The sequence below is a fragment of the Macrobrachium rosenbergii genome, chromosome 16 (assembly GCF_040412425.1).
Source record: "Macrobrachium rosenbergii isolate ZJJX-2024 chromosome 16, ASM4041242v1, whole genome shotgun sequence".
Lineage (NCBI taxonomy): Eukaryota > Metazoa > Arthropoda > Malacostraca > Decapoda > Palaemonidae > Macrobrachium > Macrobrachium rosenbergii.
In genome coordinates, this window is record NC_089756.1 from 7,582,177 (window position 1) to 7,602,820 (window position 20,644).

The following is a 20,644-nucleotide window of genomic DNA, read 5'->3' on the forward strand; positions in this document are numbered from 1 at the left end:
GAATATGTATCACTCATGGTGTAGTATGTGATGCTACGTATATATTTTCTACACAAAGAAGACTGACACTTTTTTTTTTTAAAGTTAGCTCAAAACAGCAATTTTTTTTAAGCAATTTGTATTTTTCATAACATACAAACCTGAAGGTGTTTACTTAAGGATTTAGCTTCTACTTTGTAAAGACCAAAGGATTGTATTGGTGTAGGAACAAAGGAAATTTGTTTACTTTCATATCCAGCATATGTATCTAAAAATTCCTGATCTTCCTTAATCCCGCCCAAAAATTTTACTGTATTTAATTAAAACTTAAATAAAACAGGAAAATATAGATGTATTCACCACCTGCATACTTATATAAAATTCATACATTGCAAGTAAAATTCTTGGCGTTCACCACTTGCATACTTACATAAAATTCATACATTTTTCCACATGCATACTTATGAAGAATTCATACATTACAAGTAAAATTCTTCTCATTCGCCAATTGCATAATTATGTAGAATTTATACATTTCAATTAAAGTTATTTGCATTCACCATTTGCATACTTATACAGAATATATACATTACAAGTAAACTCTTTGCATTCACCACTTGCATACTTATATAGAATGAATTCATACATTACAAGCAAAATTCTTTGCATTCACCACTTGCATACTTATATAGAATTCACATAAGTAAAGTTCTTTGCATTCACCATTTGCATGCTTTTATAGAATTCATACATTACGAGTAAAATTCTTTGCACTCACCACTTGCATACTTATATAGAATTCATACATTACAAGTAAAGCTCTTTGCATTCACCATTTGCATACTTACACAGAATACATACATTAAATTCTCTACATTCAACACTTGCATGCTTTTATAAAATTCATACATTACAAGTAAAGCTCTTTGCATTCACCATTTGCATGCTTATACAGAATACATAAATTACAAGTAAAATTCTTTGCATTCAACACTTGCATACTTATATAGAATTCATACATTACAAGTAAAATTCTTAGCATTCACAACTTGCATACTTATATAGAATTCATACAAGTAAAATTCTTTATAGAGTTCATGCATTACAAGTGAAATTCTTTGCATTCACCATTTGCATACTTATATAGAATTCATACATTACAAGTAAAATTATTTGCATTCAACACTTGCATACTTATATAGAATTCATATATTACAACTAAAATTCTACTTGCATACTTATATAGAATTCATATATTACAAGCAAAATTCTTTGCATTCACCTGTTCCATACTTAATAGAATTCACATATTACAAGTAAAATCCTTTCCATTTACCACATGCATACTTATATAGAATTCATGCAAGTAAAATTCTTTGCATTCACTATTTTCATACTTACATAGAATTTATACACTGCAAGCAAAATTCTTTGCATTAACCATTTGCATACTTAAATAGAATTAATACAAGTAAAATTCCTTTGCATTCACCAACTGCATACTTACATGGAATTCATACATTACAAATAAAATTCTTTGCATTCACCATTTCCATATTTATATAGAATTCCTACAAGTAAAATTCTTTGCATTCACCACTTGCATACTTATTTAGAATTCGCACATTACAAGTAAAATTCTTTGCATTCACCACTTGCACACTTATACAGAATTCATACAAGTAAAATTCTTTGCATTCAGCATTTGCATACTTATATGGAATTCATTTATTACAAGTAACGGTCTTCGCATTCACCAATTGCAGACCTATATAGAATTCATACAAGTAAATTTCTTTGCATTCACCACTTGCATACTTACATAGAATTCATACAAGAAAAATTCTTTGCATTCACCACTTGCATACTAATATTTATTCATACAAGTAAAATTCTTTGCATTCGCCACTTGCATACTTATACAGAATTCATAAATTACAAGCAAAATTCTTTGCATCCACCACTTGCATACTTATATAGAATTTATACAAGTAAAATTCTTTGCATTCACCATTTGCATTACTTTTCTAGAATTCATAGAATAAAAGTAAAATTCTTTGCATTCACCATTTGCATACTTATATAGAATTCATAAAAGTAAAATTCTTTGCATTCACCACTTGCACACTTATTTAGAATTCGCACATTACAAGGAAAATTCTTTGCATTCACCACTTGCATACTTATAAAGAATTCCTACATTACAAGTAAAATTCTTTGCATTCACCATTTGCATACTTACAGTATACAGAATTCATTCATTACAAGTAAAATTATCTACATTCACCACTTGCATATTTATATAGAATTCATGCATTACAAGCAAAATTCCTTGCATACACCACTTGCATACTTATATAGAATTCATATAAGTAAAGTTCTTTGCATTCAGCATTTGCATACTTATACAGAGTTCACATAAGTAAAGTTCTCTGAATTCACCATATGCATACTTATACAAATTCATAAATTACAAATAAAATTCTTTGCATTCACCATTTGCATACTTACAGAGAACTCATATGAGTAAAGTTCTTTGCACTCACCACTTGCATACTTATATAGAAATCATATATTACAAGTAAAATTATTTGCATTCACCATTTGCATGCTTTTTTAGAATTCATATATTACAAGTAAAATTCTTTGCATTCACCACTTGCATACTTATATAGATTTCATGCAAGTAAAATTTTTTGCATTCACCATTTGCATACTTTGGTAGGATTCATACATTACAAGTAAAATTCTTTGCATTCACTATTTGCATACTCATACAGAATTCATACAAGAAAAATTCTTTGCATTCACCTCTTGAATACTTATATAGAATTCATATATTACAAGTAATTTTTTTGCATTCACATAGAATTCATGCAAGCAAAATTCTTTGCAGTCACTATTTGCATACTTACATAGAATTTATATATTACAAGTAAAATTCTTTGCATTCACCATTTACTACTTAAATAGAATTCATACATGTAAAATTCTTTGCATTCACCGCTTGCATACTTATATAGAATTCATACATTGCAAGTAAAATTCTTTGCATTCACAGTTTGCATACTTACATGGAATTCATACAAGTAAAGTTCTTTGCATTCACCATTTGCATACTTATGTAGAATTCATACAAGTAAAAGTCTTTGCATTCACAACTTGCATACTTATATAGAATTCATACATTACAAGTAAAATTCTTTGCATTCACCATTTGCATACTTATATAGAATTCATACAAATAAAATTTTTTGCATTCACCAGTTGCATACTTATATAGAATTCATACATTACAAGCAAAATTCTTTGCTTTCACCACTTGCATATTTAATCAGAATCCATACATTATAAGTAAAATACTTTGCATTCATCACTTGCATACTTATATAGAATTCATGAAGTAAAATTCCATGCATTCACCATTTGATTACTTATACAGAATTCATACAAATAAAATTCTTTGCATTCACCATTTGCATACTTATATAGAATTCATACATTAAAAGTAAAATTCTTTGCCTTCACCACTTGCATACTTATACAGAATTTATACATTACAAGCAAAAGTCTTTGCATTCACCACTTGCTTACTTATACAGAATTCTTACAGTACAAGTAAAATTCTTTTTATTCACCATTGCATACTTACGTAGAATTCATGCAAGTAAAATCTTTTGCATTCAACATTTGCATAATTTTGTAGAATTCATAAATTACAAGTAAAATTCTTTGCATTCACCATTTCCATACTTATATAGAATTCTTACAAGTAAAATTCTTTGCATTTACCAATTGCATATTTATATAGAATTCATACAAGAAGAGTTGTTTGTAGTCTCTATTTGCATACTTATATAGAATTTATACATTACAAGTAATATTCTGTGCATTCACCATTTGCATACTTATGTAGAATTCTTACAAGTAAAATTCTTTGCATTTACCAATTGCACACTTATATAGAATTCACACAACTAAAGTTGTTTGTAGTCTCTATTTGCATACTTATATAGAATTCATATATTACAAGTAAAATTCTTGCATTCACCATTTGCATGCTTATATAGAATTCATATAAGTAAAATTCTTTGCATTTACCACTTGCATATTTGTATAGAATTCATGCAAGTAAAGTTGTTTGCATTCTCCATTTGCATAACTATACAAAATTCATACATTGCAAGTAAAATTCTTTGCATTCACCATTTGCATACTTGTGTAGAATTCATACATTACTGCATTCACCATTTGCATACTTACGTAGAATTCATACATTACAAACAAAATTCTTTGCATTCACCACTTGCATACTTATATAGAATTCATACGAGTAGTTCTGTGCATTCACCATTTGCATAGTTATATAAAAATCATACATTACAAATAAAATTCTTTGCAATTACTACTTGCATAATTATATAGAATTCATGCAAGTAAAATTTTTCGCATTCACCATTTGCATACTTTTGTAGAATCCATACAAGTACAATTCCTTGCATTTACCATTTGCATACTTAAATAATATTCATACAAGTAAAATTCTTTGCACTCACCACTTGCATACTTATATAGAATTCAAACATTGCAAGTATAATTCTTTGCATTCACCACTTGCATACGTACTGTATACAGAATTCATAATTTACAAGCAAAATTCTTTGTATTCACCACTTCCTTGCTTATACAGTATTCACACATTACAAGTAAAAGTCTTTGCATTCACCACTTGCATACTTATAAAGTATTCATGAAAGTAAAAGTCTTTGCATTCACCACTTGCATACTTATAAAGTATTCATGAAAGTAAAATTCTTTGTATTCACCATTTGCATATTTATATACAATTTATACAAATAAAATTCTTTGCATTCACCACTTGCATACTTATAAAAAATTCATACATTACAAGTAAAATTATTTGCATTCACCACTTGCATACTTATACAGAATTCATGCATTACAAGTACAATTCTTTGCATTCACCATTTGCATACATATATAGAATTCATGCAAGTAAAATTCTTTGCATTCAATATTTGCATACCATTGCAGAATTCATGCATTACAAGTAAAATTCTTTGCATTCACCATTTGCATACTTATATAGAATTCATACAAGTAAAATTCTTTGCATTCACCATTTGCATAGTTATATAGAATTCATACAAGTAAAATTCTTTGCATTCACCATTTGCATACTTATATAGAATTCATACAAGTAAAATTCTTTGCTTTCACCACTTGCATACTTACATAGAATTCATACATTACAAATAAAATTCTTCGCATTCACCACTTGCATACTTATGTAGAATTCATACATTACAAGGAAAATTCTTTGCAGTTACCAAATGCATACTTATATAGAACGCATTCTTATATAGAATTCATATATTACAAGTAAAATTATTTACATTCACCACTTGCAAACTTACATAAAATTCTTACAAATAAAATTCTTTGCATTCACCATTTGCATACTTATACAGAATTTATACAAGTAAAATTCTTTGCATTCACCACTTGCATACTTATATAGAATTTATAAAGTTGTTTGTATTCACCATTTGCATACTTATATAGAATCCATACATTATAAGTAAAATTCTTTGCACTCACCACTTGCATACTTATGTAGAATTCATACATTGCGATTAAAATTCTTTGCATTCACCATCTGCATACTTATATAGAATTCTTACAAGTAAAATTTTTTGCATTTACCCAATTGCATACTTATATAGAATTCATACATTACAAGTAAAATTCTTTGCATTCACCATCTGCATACTTATATAGAATTCATATAAGTAAAATTCTTTGCATTTACCACCTGCATACTTATATAGAATTCATACAAGTAAAGTGGTTCTTATTCTCCATTTGCATACTTATATAGAATTCATACATTGTAAGTAAAATTCTTTGCATTCACCATTTGCATACTTATGTAGAATTCATACATTTCTGCATTCACCATTTGCATACTTATGAAGAATTCATACAAGTTAAATTCTTTGCATTCACCACTTGCATGCTTATATAGAATTCATACGAGTAAAGTTCTTTGCATTCACCACTTGCATACTTATATAGAATTCATACAAGTAAAGTTATTTGCACTCACCATTTGCATACTTATATAGAATTCATAAATTACAAGTAAAATTCTTTGCATTCACCACTTGCATACTTATATAGAATTCATGCAAGTAAAATTCTTTGCATTCACTATTTGCATACTTATACAGAATTCATACAAGTAAATTTCTTTGCATTCACTATTTGCATACTTATATAGAATTCATACATTACAAGTAAAATTCTTTGCATTCACTATTTGCATACTTTTATAGAATTCATACATTACAAGTAAAATTTTTGCATTCACCATTTGCATACTTATACAGAATTCATACAAGTAAATTTCTTTGCATTCACTATTTGCATACTTATATAGAATTCATACATTACAAGTAAAATGTTTTGCATTCACCATGTGCATACTTATACAGAATTCATACATTACAAGTAAAATTGTTTGCATTCACCGTTTGCATACGTTTGTAGAGTTCATACATTACTAGAAAAATTCTTTGCATTTACCAATTGCATCCTTATATAGAAAGCATACTTATATAGAATTCATACATTACATGTAAAATTCTTTACAACCGCCTCTTGCATACTTACATAGAATTCATACAAGTAAAATTCTTTGCATTCGCCATTAGTATACTTATAAAGAATTCATACAAGTAATATTCTTTGCATTCACCCTTTGCATACTTATATGGAATTTATACAAGTAAAGTTGTTTGTATTCACCATTTGCATACTTATATAGAATTCATGCAATTTTTTGCATTCGCCACTTGCATACTTATATAGAATTCATACATTACAAGTAAAATGTTTTGCATTCACCATGTGTATACTTATATAGAATTCAAATAAGTAAAATTCTTTGCGTTCACCGCTTGCATACTTATACAGAATTCATACATTACAAGTAAAATTGTTTGCATTCACCACCTGCATACTTATGTAGAATTCATACATTACTAGTAAAATTCTTGGCATTTACCAATTGCATGCTTATATAGAAAGCACACTTATATAGAATTCATACATTACATGTAAAATTCTTTACAACCACCTCTTGCATACTTATATAGAATTCATACAAGTAAAATTCTTTGCATTCACAATTTGTATACTAATACAGAATTCATACAAGTAATATTTTTTGCATTCACAATTTGCATACTTATATAGAATTCATACAAGTAAAATTCTTTGCATTCACTTTTTGCATACTTTTGTAGGATTCATATATTACAAGTAAAATTCTTTGCTTTCACCATTTCCATACTTATATAGAATTCATTGAAGTAAAATTCTTTGCATTCACCACTTACATTCTTATACAGAATTCATACAATATTTTGCATTCACCATGGCATACTTATACAGAATTCATAAAAATAAAATTCTTTACGTTCACCACTTGCATACTTATATAGAATTAATGCATTACAAGTAAAATTCTTTGCATTCACCACTTGCATACTTATGTAGAATTTATACCTTACAAGTAAAATTCTTTGCATTTACCAATTGCATACTTATATAGAACGCATACATATATAGAATTCGTATATTACAAGTAAAATTCTTTTCATTCATCACATGCATACTTACACAGAATTCATACGAGTTAATTCTTTGCATTCACCATTTGCATACTTATACAGAATTCATACAAATAAAATTCTTTGCATTTACCACTTGCATATTTATATAGAATTCATACAAGTAAAGTTGTTTGTATTCACTATTTGCATACTTATATAGAATTCATACGTAACAAGTAAAATTCTTTGCATTCATCAATAGCATTCTTATGTAGAATTCAGACATTGCAAGTAAAATTCTTTGCATCCACCATTTGCACTCTTATATAGAATTCATACAATTAAAATTCTTTGCATTCACCACTCGCATACTTATATATACTTTATCCATTACAAGTAACATTCTCAAGTATCTTTCTTAACTCGATGCCAATTACCCATTCCAGTCTGTGGGCATAAGGCGATCTCACTTGGCATTTCAAATCATATCTAATACAGTGATGAGTACTGTAACTGAGATCTGTATAGGTATGGAAATCACTGCTCATGAACTTGAATCACGAGTTACTTTCTGATACACAGCTTGGAACTGTATTACTCACTTACTGGTTGAGTAATGCAATGTTAGTTTACTGCATTAAATGTGTGGCATTTTTATTACAGCTTGTTTGTGCAGTCATTTTATCAAAACTGACATTATCATCACTCATCTTTGGTATTCTTGTTATCATTCCCATTATATATATATATATTATATATTTATATATATATATATATATATATATATATATATATATATATATATATATATATATATGTATAATATAATACATATTTACAAACATTCATATATATACACGTATATATACATACATACATATATATAAATAAATATTATATATATATATATATATATATAATATAATATATATATATATATATATATATATATATATATATATATATATATATACTCTCATGAAACATGCTAAATACAGGTACAGGACATGACACCTCTTACTGTGTCACAGATCAACACAAAACAAACGACCTCTTTTTCCCTCTTTTCAGGGCTTTGAATAAAACAAATTATAAAACGGTTCCTCATTGCGACGGATAACCTAAATCTATCCTTTAATGAGGTCATTAATTTTATTACGCATATGAATCAGTCGCTTTATTAGTATCCTGAAGTTCTGACATTTTACCATAACGATTGATTTATACTAATTGTGTCGTTGCATAAAAATACAAAATGATAGATAATATAGACCAGAAAACTAAAAAACACATGACAATTGTCACGATGTGTTACAAGCACCCGGTTATTACACAACTAATCACAAAATTCAAAAATTTACCTCACTTCAGCGAGATACCTGAGTTCTCATGACAATAAAAATTACGACTGAATACTCTAAAGGTAACTGTGATCCCTTAACAAACTTACCAATTACGTGAGAAATCAGACTGTTTATCAAAACAAGTGAGAGGCATCAACAATTAAACAAGAAATATACTAGAGTAAAAGGGCATTACTCCATCAAACAATTTTAACTGTTTCCCTGGTCTTAATTCACTTCAGCAAAACTAAAGGAACAAAACATGTTTATCACTTTGCCTTATGCACACAATTAACTCTATTCACTGGTGGCCAATAAATGAAACACTGTTTTTAAAAACATTAAATACAAAAATTCATTTTTAAATTCAAAATTTATAATTAGAATTCACAATCTGAAAAATTTACTATTACTTGTAAACAACACAAAATTTAATTAATTCTTGAGTTAAATTATTAAACAAAACTAAATCACAAAAACTTTAATTTATCAAGAAATTAAATTAATCAGGCAAAATTTAACTATGAAGAATTACACAAGATTTGAAAAGAAAATCTTAGTAAATGAAAATGAAATCAAGTATGCAATTTTCTTAGAAAATGAAAATGAAATCAAGTATGCAATGTTAAATTATCAAGAAGTATTTAAAATGCTAAGTAAATATATGTTAAATCACCAATGTATAAAATGTGAAAAATCAAGAGATTGCAAACACAAGAACACACAAAAATACACAAAAGATTTACCAATAATAATTTCACTAAGGCAAAAATTCTCTCAATATACCTTATTATACCATGGTATTAATAAGTAAAATTCACTTTACCTTACACAAGCTTGTGAAAACTTTCACAAAATCACTTGAAATGCAGCTGCTTGAGATTCACAAAACACACTTGATTGGTGTGCGCCGTTGCGAATATACACTTTTCCTATATTCACATCTCAAAAGCTAAGATTAATGCCACTGACCACACTAACACTTTCCGTTAACAGTTTCTCTTTATTGAAGAAAGAGAGAGAGAGAAAGAACCAACAAGAATAGTCTCTGAAATCAGAATGAACAAACTTTAGGATTCCAGTAGGAAATGAAACAATCAGAAGACGTCATTATTAAGGCATTTTGGGAACGAGATATGAGAGAAAGTTCTAGAAAAAGGAAGATGATGTTACTTCTACAGCAAAATGTTTTGAATGCAATCAGTACAATACATGATCAGAGCAATGCAATCTTAAACATGATGCAATTGCCATGTGCTTCAGTGCAACATTTGTTTGTATTTCTCAAAAGGTACACATTCTTACTAGGAAACTGCATGGGATGCAATCAGAACAATATATGTAACACTGAGAAATCATTCGTCTTCTTCTCATATGGGACAAATTCTTATGACTCGATTGCTATTCCTGACCTGTCAACACGTGAATCAAAACAAAGCGCTCACTTATCTTACCTGATGACAGATGGCACATCTGGTCTAAAACTCGAATCCCTCTTTCCCACTACTATGCTATTATAAAGAAAGACATTATTAATTAATTCTAAATTGCACTGTTAAGTTATCTAAATCACTAACTCTTTTGAGATCTGACGTCACATTAAATATGATATTTCAACAATTATCATTACTGTACATAACACATAATAAATAGAAGAGTAAATATATCAAAACTATGGGATAATATACATATTACAAGGCAACAAACTGAAACAATATACAAAGCACTACACCCAAGAGCAAATACAGACAGACTATACATGACACGAAAGGAAGGAGGGAGAGGTCTACTAGGCACAGAGGACTGCGTCAACATCGAGAGCAGAGCACTGGGGCAATATCTGAAAACCAGTGAAGACGACTGGCTAAGGTGTGCATGGGAAGAAGGACTGATAAAAGTAGACGAAGACCCAGAAATATACAGAGACAGGAGGATGAAAAACAGAACAGAGGAATGACACAACAAACCAGTGCATGGACAATACATGAGACAGACTAAAGAACTGGCCAGCAATGAAACATGGCAATGGCTACAGAGGGGTGGAACTCAAGAAGGAAACAGAAGGAATGCTAACAGTGGCACAAGATCAGGCCCTAAGAACCAGACATGTTCCAAGAACAATAGATGGAAATAACATCTCACCCATACACAGGAAGTGTAATATGAAAGACGAGACCATAAACCCCATAGCAAGCGAATGGCCGGCGCTTGCACAGAACCAGTACAAAAAGAGGCATGACTCAGTAGCAGAAGCCCTCCACTAGAGCCTATGCAAGAAACATCAGCTAGCTTGCAGTAATAAGTGGTACGAACACCAACCTGAGGGAGTGATAGAAAACGATCAGGCAAAGATCCTTTGGCACTATGGTATCAGAACAGATAGGGTGATACGTGCCAATAGACCAGACTTAATGCTGATTGACAAAATCAAGAAGAAAGTATCACTCATTGATGTTGCAATACCATGGGACACCAGAGTAGATGTGAAAGAAAGAGGAAAATTGATAACTATCAAGACTTCAGAATAGAAATAAGAAGGATATGGAATATGCTAGTGGAAATTGTATCCATAACCATAGGAACACTAGGCATGATCCCAAGATCCCTGAAAAGGAACCTGGAAAAACTAGATACCGAAGTAGCTCCAGCACTCATGCAGAAGAGTGTGCTATTAGAAACAGCGCACATAGTAAGAAAATTGATGGACTCCCAAGGAGGCATTATGCAACCCAGTCGAACAGGATGACAGAGATAGACAAAACAAAGAGTTATAATAAAAATAATTGTGGACCAATTCACCTGAAGCTAGTAGCTAACAATAAGCTATTCCTGAGGGCACCACCTAAGTCACTGCAGTTCCCTCTTATAAAACAAAATCCATTTTTGCAGCTAAAATCCCTGGATAGATTCATATTTTGTTTAATTTTTGTTGCTGTTGTAAATAAGTTTCAATTACTGAATATCGATCTGTCTCCAAGTTTTATTATAATAATTGTTTTATTTTATTTTATAAAAATAAAAATACGTTTTAAAATATGTCTCATAATCCTCACCAGATGAACCATTACTGGAGATACCTTAGACTGATACCATAACTTAGAAAAAAAAAAAACAGGAAAATATTACCATATATAAAAGCGAGGACATACGAATTCTTGCTACCCCATAATTGAGAAAAAAACATTTCATACAGAAAGTTCCTAGCGAAAGATCCTATGGAAAGTTCATAAGATTCACACGCGAAAACAGAAAAAAATATTACCATATACAAAAGCGAAGACTTGTGAATTCTTGCGACGCCATAACTGAGGAAAAAAATTACATACCGTAAAGTTCCTAAGGAAGTTCCTACGGAAAGTTCATAGGATCCAGACGCGATGCGTCTGAGGGCATTTAATAACATGGGAATCCTTGCAAGGATTTCCAAGGATCTGGCGACGAAGACAGGAGACGTCTCCAAGGCAACACGAAAGGACAACGAACCAAACATCAAACTGCCATAGGATGCACGAGTCCTATCAGGATATCCATCAGGTTGGCAACGCTGCCTGAGTAATACCTAATGTTCACTTCGATTGCTTGATTGATATATGGTGACTAAAACTGGCGCCACTTTTCATTTTGGAACGAAGGCATTCAGTGGTCTACTGAAATATATGTGTATATATATATATATATATATATATATATATATATATATATATATATATATATATATATATATATATATATATATATAATTAGGATACTGAAATGAAATGTGAACATAATTTGAAACTAGAAGCAATCAGTCGAATGCAAATATATTTATATATATATATATATATATATATATATATATATATATATATATATATATATATATATATATATATATATATATATATACAGAGAGAGAGAAATATGATAAGAGTCCTCTGAATATGACAAGGTAAGACACTTGCTTATGAGGAATATAAAAAAAAAGTCAAAACCACCTTTACGAAAAGCGCCGACAAAATAATATTATTTTAAATATGGAACAACCCAATCTAAAGAGAACTGGAAGCTTTTTAGGGGTTAGTCGAAGTAGATCTGAGCCATTCTACAAAAAGAAAATAAAGTGATACTAATTTTCCTGCACTGAAACAAGAATATCAATGGTAGAAGCTGTAATTGTATGAACAAATATTTATCAATAACAACGAAAAAGTCGAAACTTAGAATAAACTGATTTTTGAGAATAAGAATCAATATATATATATATATATATATATATATATATATATATATATATATATATATATATATATATAATATTGTATATATATATATATATATATATATATATAATATTATATATATATATATATATATATATATATATATATATATATATATATATATTAGATAGATATATATATAGAGAGAAATATGTAACCTGAAGATATCTCATGGTATTGCAAAAGAATAAATAAAAAATTTATAGCAAACACAAATACTCAGAAAAAATTAACTAAGGCTTAAGAAAAAGATTAGACTAGGCTATTTGAACCTTTTTATCTTTAACATCGGACAGCCCAATTAAAAAAAGACAAACATCCAGTGAGGCTAAGATTTAGGGAATGTTAAAAAATTCCTAAACCTAAATATTTGTTTCTATAATCCAAATCATATTTTTCACTAAATAGACTTTTTTTTACATTTTTTTATAGATATAAGCCACGACAGATAATCAGGAGTAAGTATACTTAATCGATTAAAAGTAACCACAGTTTCGCAAGAAAATAAATAACTCAAAAAGGGTAATAAAAGTTAACCACGGAATAAAAACTCGTTGAAAAACACTGCAATGACGAGCGGGCAAGAGAGCAACGTCATTTTATTCGCTCTTTTTCAGAAACCACAGAATACCCGACGGGGCGAACCGAACAGAGCTAAAAATGTATGGGAAATAGGACAGGACCAGAAATAGTTTTGAGAGTCCGAATTCCAAGACGAACAGTTGCAATGCTCCCGGAGTGGATTCATTTTGCGAAATATTCTATCCACTGGCAAAAATGCCCTCGGTGAAATGTTCACACAACGCCTGCGAGGAAAAGTATATTACTTCAAGACTTTTAAAACTACTTTAAAAAAAAAACTGGAATTTGAAAGCTACTTTATGCACTTCTAAGCAGATTTGTTTGATGTATTTGAGAAACCTGCTCCTCATTTTAAATGATGTTGCTTGTTTTCCCTTTTAAATATGGGCATCAAAAACCCATGAGCCAATGGTCTTTACTTGTTTTTCAACGAAAGTATGCTTAATTAATAATAATAATAATAATAATAATAATAATAATAATAATAATAATAATAATAATAATAATCTTCCACAACTTTATAAATACATGGTATTATTTGTACCTTTACAAATAATAAAATTTATTTATATGATTGTGGATTCTTATTATATAATAGTTTAATCACGCCATCGTGCATTTCTCAATAATAATAATAATAATAATAATAATAATAATAATAATAATAATAATAATAATAATAATAATAATTAAAAAGAACAATGTAGTTTTCCAGTGAACCTGACAGCACTGCGAAGTCTGTGGGTTCACGTGCTGAGAGTGCGAAGTTAATTTGGGTTCGTTTTCCGTACCATAAATACTCTCGATTCACCTTGAAGCTTACCTTTCTGACTAAGTGGGGTGGGGGGCGAGAGAGAGAGAGAGAGAGAGAGAGAGAGAGAGAGAGAGAGAGAGAGAGAGAGAGAGAGAGAGAGAGAGACTGATGGAGGGGTACAGGTCGCAGTTCCTAAGCCCATGCAGTTGTGTGTGTGTGTGTGTGTGTGTGTGTGTGTGTGTGTGTGAGAGAGAGTGTGTGTAGTTCTCCATTCCTGACCCAAAGTATCTCCTTGTGTGTGTGTTGAGAGAGAGAGAGAGAGAGAGAGAGAGAGAGAGAGAGAGAGAGAGAGAGAGAGAGAGAGAGAGAGAGGAGTTGTTCCATTCCTGACCCAAAAGTGTCTCCCAGTCTGTGTGTGTCTATGGAGAGAGAGAGAGAGAGAGAGAGAGAGAGAGAGAGAGAGAGAGAGGAATGGAGTTGTTTCCTATTCCTGAGCCGGAAGTGTCTCCCAGTGTGTGTGTCCAGAGAGAGAGAGAGAGAGAGAGAGAAGGAAAGGCGTTGTTCCCTATTCCTGACCCGGAGGTGTCTCCCAGTTTGTGTGTGTCTATAGAGAGAGAGAGAGAGAGAGAGAGAGAGAGAGAGAGAGAGAGAGAGAGAGAGAGAGAGAGACCTCCATTAATAAGTGGAAACTGCCCAGTTCATTAAGTATCAATCACGAACACGCGTAAACAATTCGGAAGCGAAAAAAAAGATGTCTCCTTTTCGCACAAACTCAGGAACCAATTAGACGAAACACATGCTGACTGTGCATTTCATTTTAACTGAATCATATACCAGCTTGAAGTACCGCCCCTTCCGGTTAATCTAACGCACTATCAAAAAAGGCCACGAGTTCAAATTGCGCGTTAACCATTCCAGCTTTCCAATTAAAAGAAATGGAAGTAATAATTAAACATAAGAGAAATATTTTGGTTTCACCTTTCTCTCTCTCTAGACAGGGTTATTTTTTTTTCATCGTCCCACACAAAGAGCAAAGTGGTTCAGATGTACCCTTCTCACTAGTAGAGACAAGTTACAATACAGGCAGAATGCTCCATAGCAGTACATATGCATATATAAATAATAATAATAAATAATAATAATAATAATAATAATAATAATAATAATAATAATACAGCTGTTTCCACGGTATTTATTTAACTTATATACAGAGTCTTCTCAATTCTTCTTATCTTCTTTTCTTCAGCCTGTAGCTGGTAAATCAGGTTTCCCAAGGACACACAAAGATTTCTATTTTCTTAGGTTTATTTCCTCTGACGTTTCAAATGCGCTCTGGCGTTTATTTTCAAGAGTGAATGAAATGGCATGCGGGTTACAAGGGTATATATAGCAAGCAGGGGTGGGGCGGTGGGTGTACAGTTTCCAGGTTGGTTATTCAGCTGCATTTTGGTTGGTCACACGAGTTGGTGACGAAGTCGGTTTCGGAGGCGCTGAGGCCCTCTGGGCCTAATCGCTATTGGAATTTGGGAGTGGCTGTTATCTGGGACAATAGGTTGTTCAGGTGATCTGCTCTTCTGTGTCCGGTGCTGGGTCTCTTTCTCTTTCTTCTTCTCTTTCTCTATCACACCTCCTTTCTCTCTCCCTCTCTCTCGTCAGTGTCCAGCGCCGGCTGGTTTCTTAAATTTCTCCTATGATGGTAGGGAGAAATTCGGTTTCCTTCACTGTGATAGAAAGAGAAAGAGAAGAAGAAAGAGAAATAGAGCCAGCAAAAGACACAGAAGGTAGATCACCTGAATGAACTATGATCCTGGATAACAGCCACTCCCAAATTCCAATAGCGATTAGGCCCGGAAGGTCTCAACGCCTCCGGGACCGACTTTGTTACCAACCCATTACCAACCATACCGCAGCTGAATAACCGACCTGGCAGCTGTACACCCACTGCCTCACCCCTGCTTGCTATATATACCCTTGTAACCTGCATGCCATCTCATTCACTCTTTGAAAATAAACGCCAGAGCACGTTTGAAACGTCAGAGTAAATAAACTTAAGAAAATAGAAATTTTTGTATGCCCTTGGGAAACCTGATTTACCAACTACAGGCTGATGAAAAAAAAGAAAATAAGAAGAATAGAGAAGACTCTGTATAAATTAAATGCCGTGGAAACAGCTATAATTTTTAATGCAACTGCCCTCAGAGAAGGCCTTCTCCCTATTAATATTATAATAATATATAAATAAATAAATATATATATATATTATATATATATTATATAATATATATATATATATATATGTATATATATATAAATGTATATATATATGTATATATATATATATATATATATATATATATATATATATATATATATATGTAATATATATATATATATATATATATATATATATATATATATATATATATATATATATATATATATATATATAATTTCAAGTGGATCTTTCTCATCCTCCCGGGGTGACGTTAGAGAATCTGGAAATTCCGAAGGTTTCAAGACAATCTCCAGTTTCTGTAACATTTGGATTTCTTGCACGATACTAAAGAAAAGTTTTATGGAGAAGGAATCGGAGACGAAAAGCTTCGAAGACTTCTTTGGGGGAAGTCCACGTTCTTGGAGATGAATTCCGGAGGCTTCTGGGGCTTCCGAAGGTTTCAAGACGACCTCCAGGCTGTGAAGCCTTTGGATTTTTTTATGGAGAAGGATGGGATTTGGTCCTTCCCGGAGACGAAAGGCTTCGAAGATTTCTTCGGGGAAGCGGATCCGACAGGAGCTGAAGGCGGCTTCTCAGATTCCTGGAGTCTTTAAAAATTTAAGAAGACGATATAATCCAATGGGCGTACTTCAGGAGCTGAAGACGGCTTCAAAGGATCCTGGAGTTGTGAAGATGTCTTCAAGAACACGTTTTAATTCAGTTATTCAGCGACTTTATTTTCAGTGCGCCACCGTGGCACACCTGCACATCGTGTAAGCTCGCTCCTGTGCGCTTATTGAGGGCAGACAGCTGGTATAATTACGCACGGTTATTGGAAACTTACAAATCATGCCTAAAAGAAAGGCAAATGAAGGTACTGAGAAGAGAGAGGAAAGAATAAACCGTGATCGTGAAAGAAAGAGACAAAGGCGTGCCAATGAAACACCCGAAGAGAAGTCCTTAAGACAAAAGACCCAGTTCGCGACTGGCAGCCGCGTTTAAACAGGGAGTCCTTCAATTGCCCTCCTGCCCCGCGCAGCGTAGGGCGCGCCTCTCTCTAATAATAATAATAATAATAATAATAATAATAATAATAATAATAATATGTACTGTAGATTCTCAATCTCTCGAATGAGTTTCTTTGTAGAAGGCGGTAAGTCATACTGACGAAGTCCAAAGTTCATTCATTCCTTAAAGGAATAAATGAACTTTGGACAGCTTCTGTATAATAATAATAATAATAATAATAATAATAATAATAATAATAATAATAATAATAATAATAATAATAATAATAGGTCTTATTAAAAGGACAAAGTTCATTCATTCCTTAAAGGAATAAATGGACTTTGGACAGCTTCTGTATAATAATAATAATAATAATAATAATAATAATAATAATAATAATAATAATAATAATAATAATAATAATAATAATAATAATAATAATAGGTCTTATTAAAAAGGACAAAGTTCATTCATTCCTTAAAGGAATAAATGAACTTTGGACAGCTTCTGTATAATAATAATAATAATAATAATAATAATAATAATAATAATAATAATAATAATAATAATAATAATAATAATAATAATAATAGGTCTTATTAAAAAGGATGGCTGTATTATGCGAATTTATCTTATAGAGTATCTTTTCTATTTTCCTTATGATTCGCTTTTCGGGCTCAGCGATGTTGGTCAGCAACTGGCAGATATTCATATTGGAAAAAGGATAGTGTGTGGAATGCGGGAAGTCTTTTGTTGAAATATCCAATCAGAAATCCTTCGTCGTCTGGATTCAGGTTCTACTTCAGGTACCGTCGACATGTTTCGACCAGCTCGTTGGTCATCCTCTGGACGTGATTGAAAAAGATCTGGAGAAACAAGGCGCTTGGGTCGGTATTTATATGCGGGTCTTGTACTTCACTGAACAGAATGGTCGTCCGGATGCCTTTGAGGTAATTCTGTTCGATGAAAAAATAATAATAATAGTAATAACAATAATAATAATAATCGACAGAGTTCTAGGTTCAACTCCCATAATTCCGGAAAGCTTTGGGCGCATTCCGTTAAATCCTATTGTACCCCCGTTGACCTGAGCTGTCAATTATACCACCTAATAGTTTAGTCACTATGGAGGGTCATATTCAGAACTGAAACCACGGGGAGGGGTGGTTGAGGTGGGAGGGGGACAGGTGGGGTGAGAGGGGATGGTGACCTCATCTCAAATTACACTACTAGAATTGGTAGGCACACACCTAATGCAGTCTCTCCCCATCCCCACACCCTAAGGGAGGAAATAGCCACTGGTGAAATAATAATAATAATAATAATAATAATAATAATAATAATAATAATAATAATAATAATAATAATAACTAGCTTTTCTTAGAATTTTTATACATACGACCTACTCTAGAATAATAATAATAATAATAATAATAATAATAATAATAATAATAATAATAATAATAATAATAATTCACACATTCATTCTGCATTCACCACATCACAGCCATCCACTCTTTCCTCCTACATGCATTATCTCACAGGATATGAATTGTTGAACGCTTGATTGAATCAGACGGGTTTCGTGTTTGGATGTTCGCGGGAGCGTGCGTGACTGAACCCGGCCTCTGCTTAGTTCGCGGGACCGTAAGCAACTGAACGCAGCCTCTTCTGGTGAATATCAAAACAATGATTTGAGATTTCTTAAGATTTCTGGTTGAAGTTGATGAATTCAGTTCGGGAAAAAATTACGGCTGCATACTTCATATATACATGTTGATTAGTGGGTGAACTCAAAATTGAAAATACGAGAAAATTCATTTATATTGAGATGAATATAAGAAGAATAATTTGAGATTTCCTAAGATTTCTGGATAAAGTTGATGAATTAAGCTTAGGTAAAAAAATATGCTTGTATACTTGACATATATGTGTGTTAATTAGTGGATGAATTCGAAATTGAAATGATGTGATAATTCATTTATGATTAAATAAACTGACTGAATCTTTAGGTTTTTTAAGATTTCTAGAAAAAGTTGACGAATTCAGTTCATGCAAAGAAAATCATGCTTGCAAGCTTGACATAGACGTGTTAAATAGTGGATGAATTCAAAACTGAAATGACGTGAAAATTCATTTATAATTAGATAGATTGATAAATTCCTATAATGTGAATATTTACTTTCACTGAAAATAAGTGGTTTCTGAAGTACGTGTATCAATGCGTGACACATTGTTTGATAAAGTCAGTTCACTTGATAAATAACGCTAAGGACAACAGTTAATTTCCAAGGCTTCCGAAATTAGCATTGACTTGTGAAAGATTACCTTAAAAAGGAAGTTAAATGACTTGAAATCGAAATAATTTTTTTACGAATTATAAAGAACAAAAATTCAAATTCAAGGATTCCGATGCTCATATCAACGGGTCAAAGAATTTCCATTGCATTCAGGACATAATGAGTGAAATATATAGGAAAGACAAAGTAGAATTGACATAATATTTCGACAAATTATGACGAACAAAACTATAAATTTCAAAGATTCTGATGCTAGTATCAGTGAGTCAAAAACTAACATTGCATTCAGGACAGAATGAGTGAAATACATAACAACGACAGCGTAAAAATACGAAAATGCATCGTGCGTAAACAGTAATTCGCCAGAAATAAACAAGTAATGGGTAATTAATTACACGGCAAACACCAGCATCTCAAACTCATCAGAAAACAAGCAAAAAATGCGCCGAAGTTTCTTCGGCGCAATCGAGTTTTCTGTACAGCGTATAATGTTGTATTAAACTCTCAGCCGCGGGGCCCAAGAAACTTTCAGCCATGGACCGGTGGTGGCCGGTGTTGTTG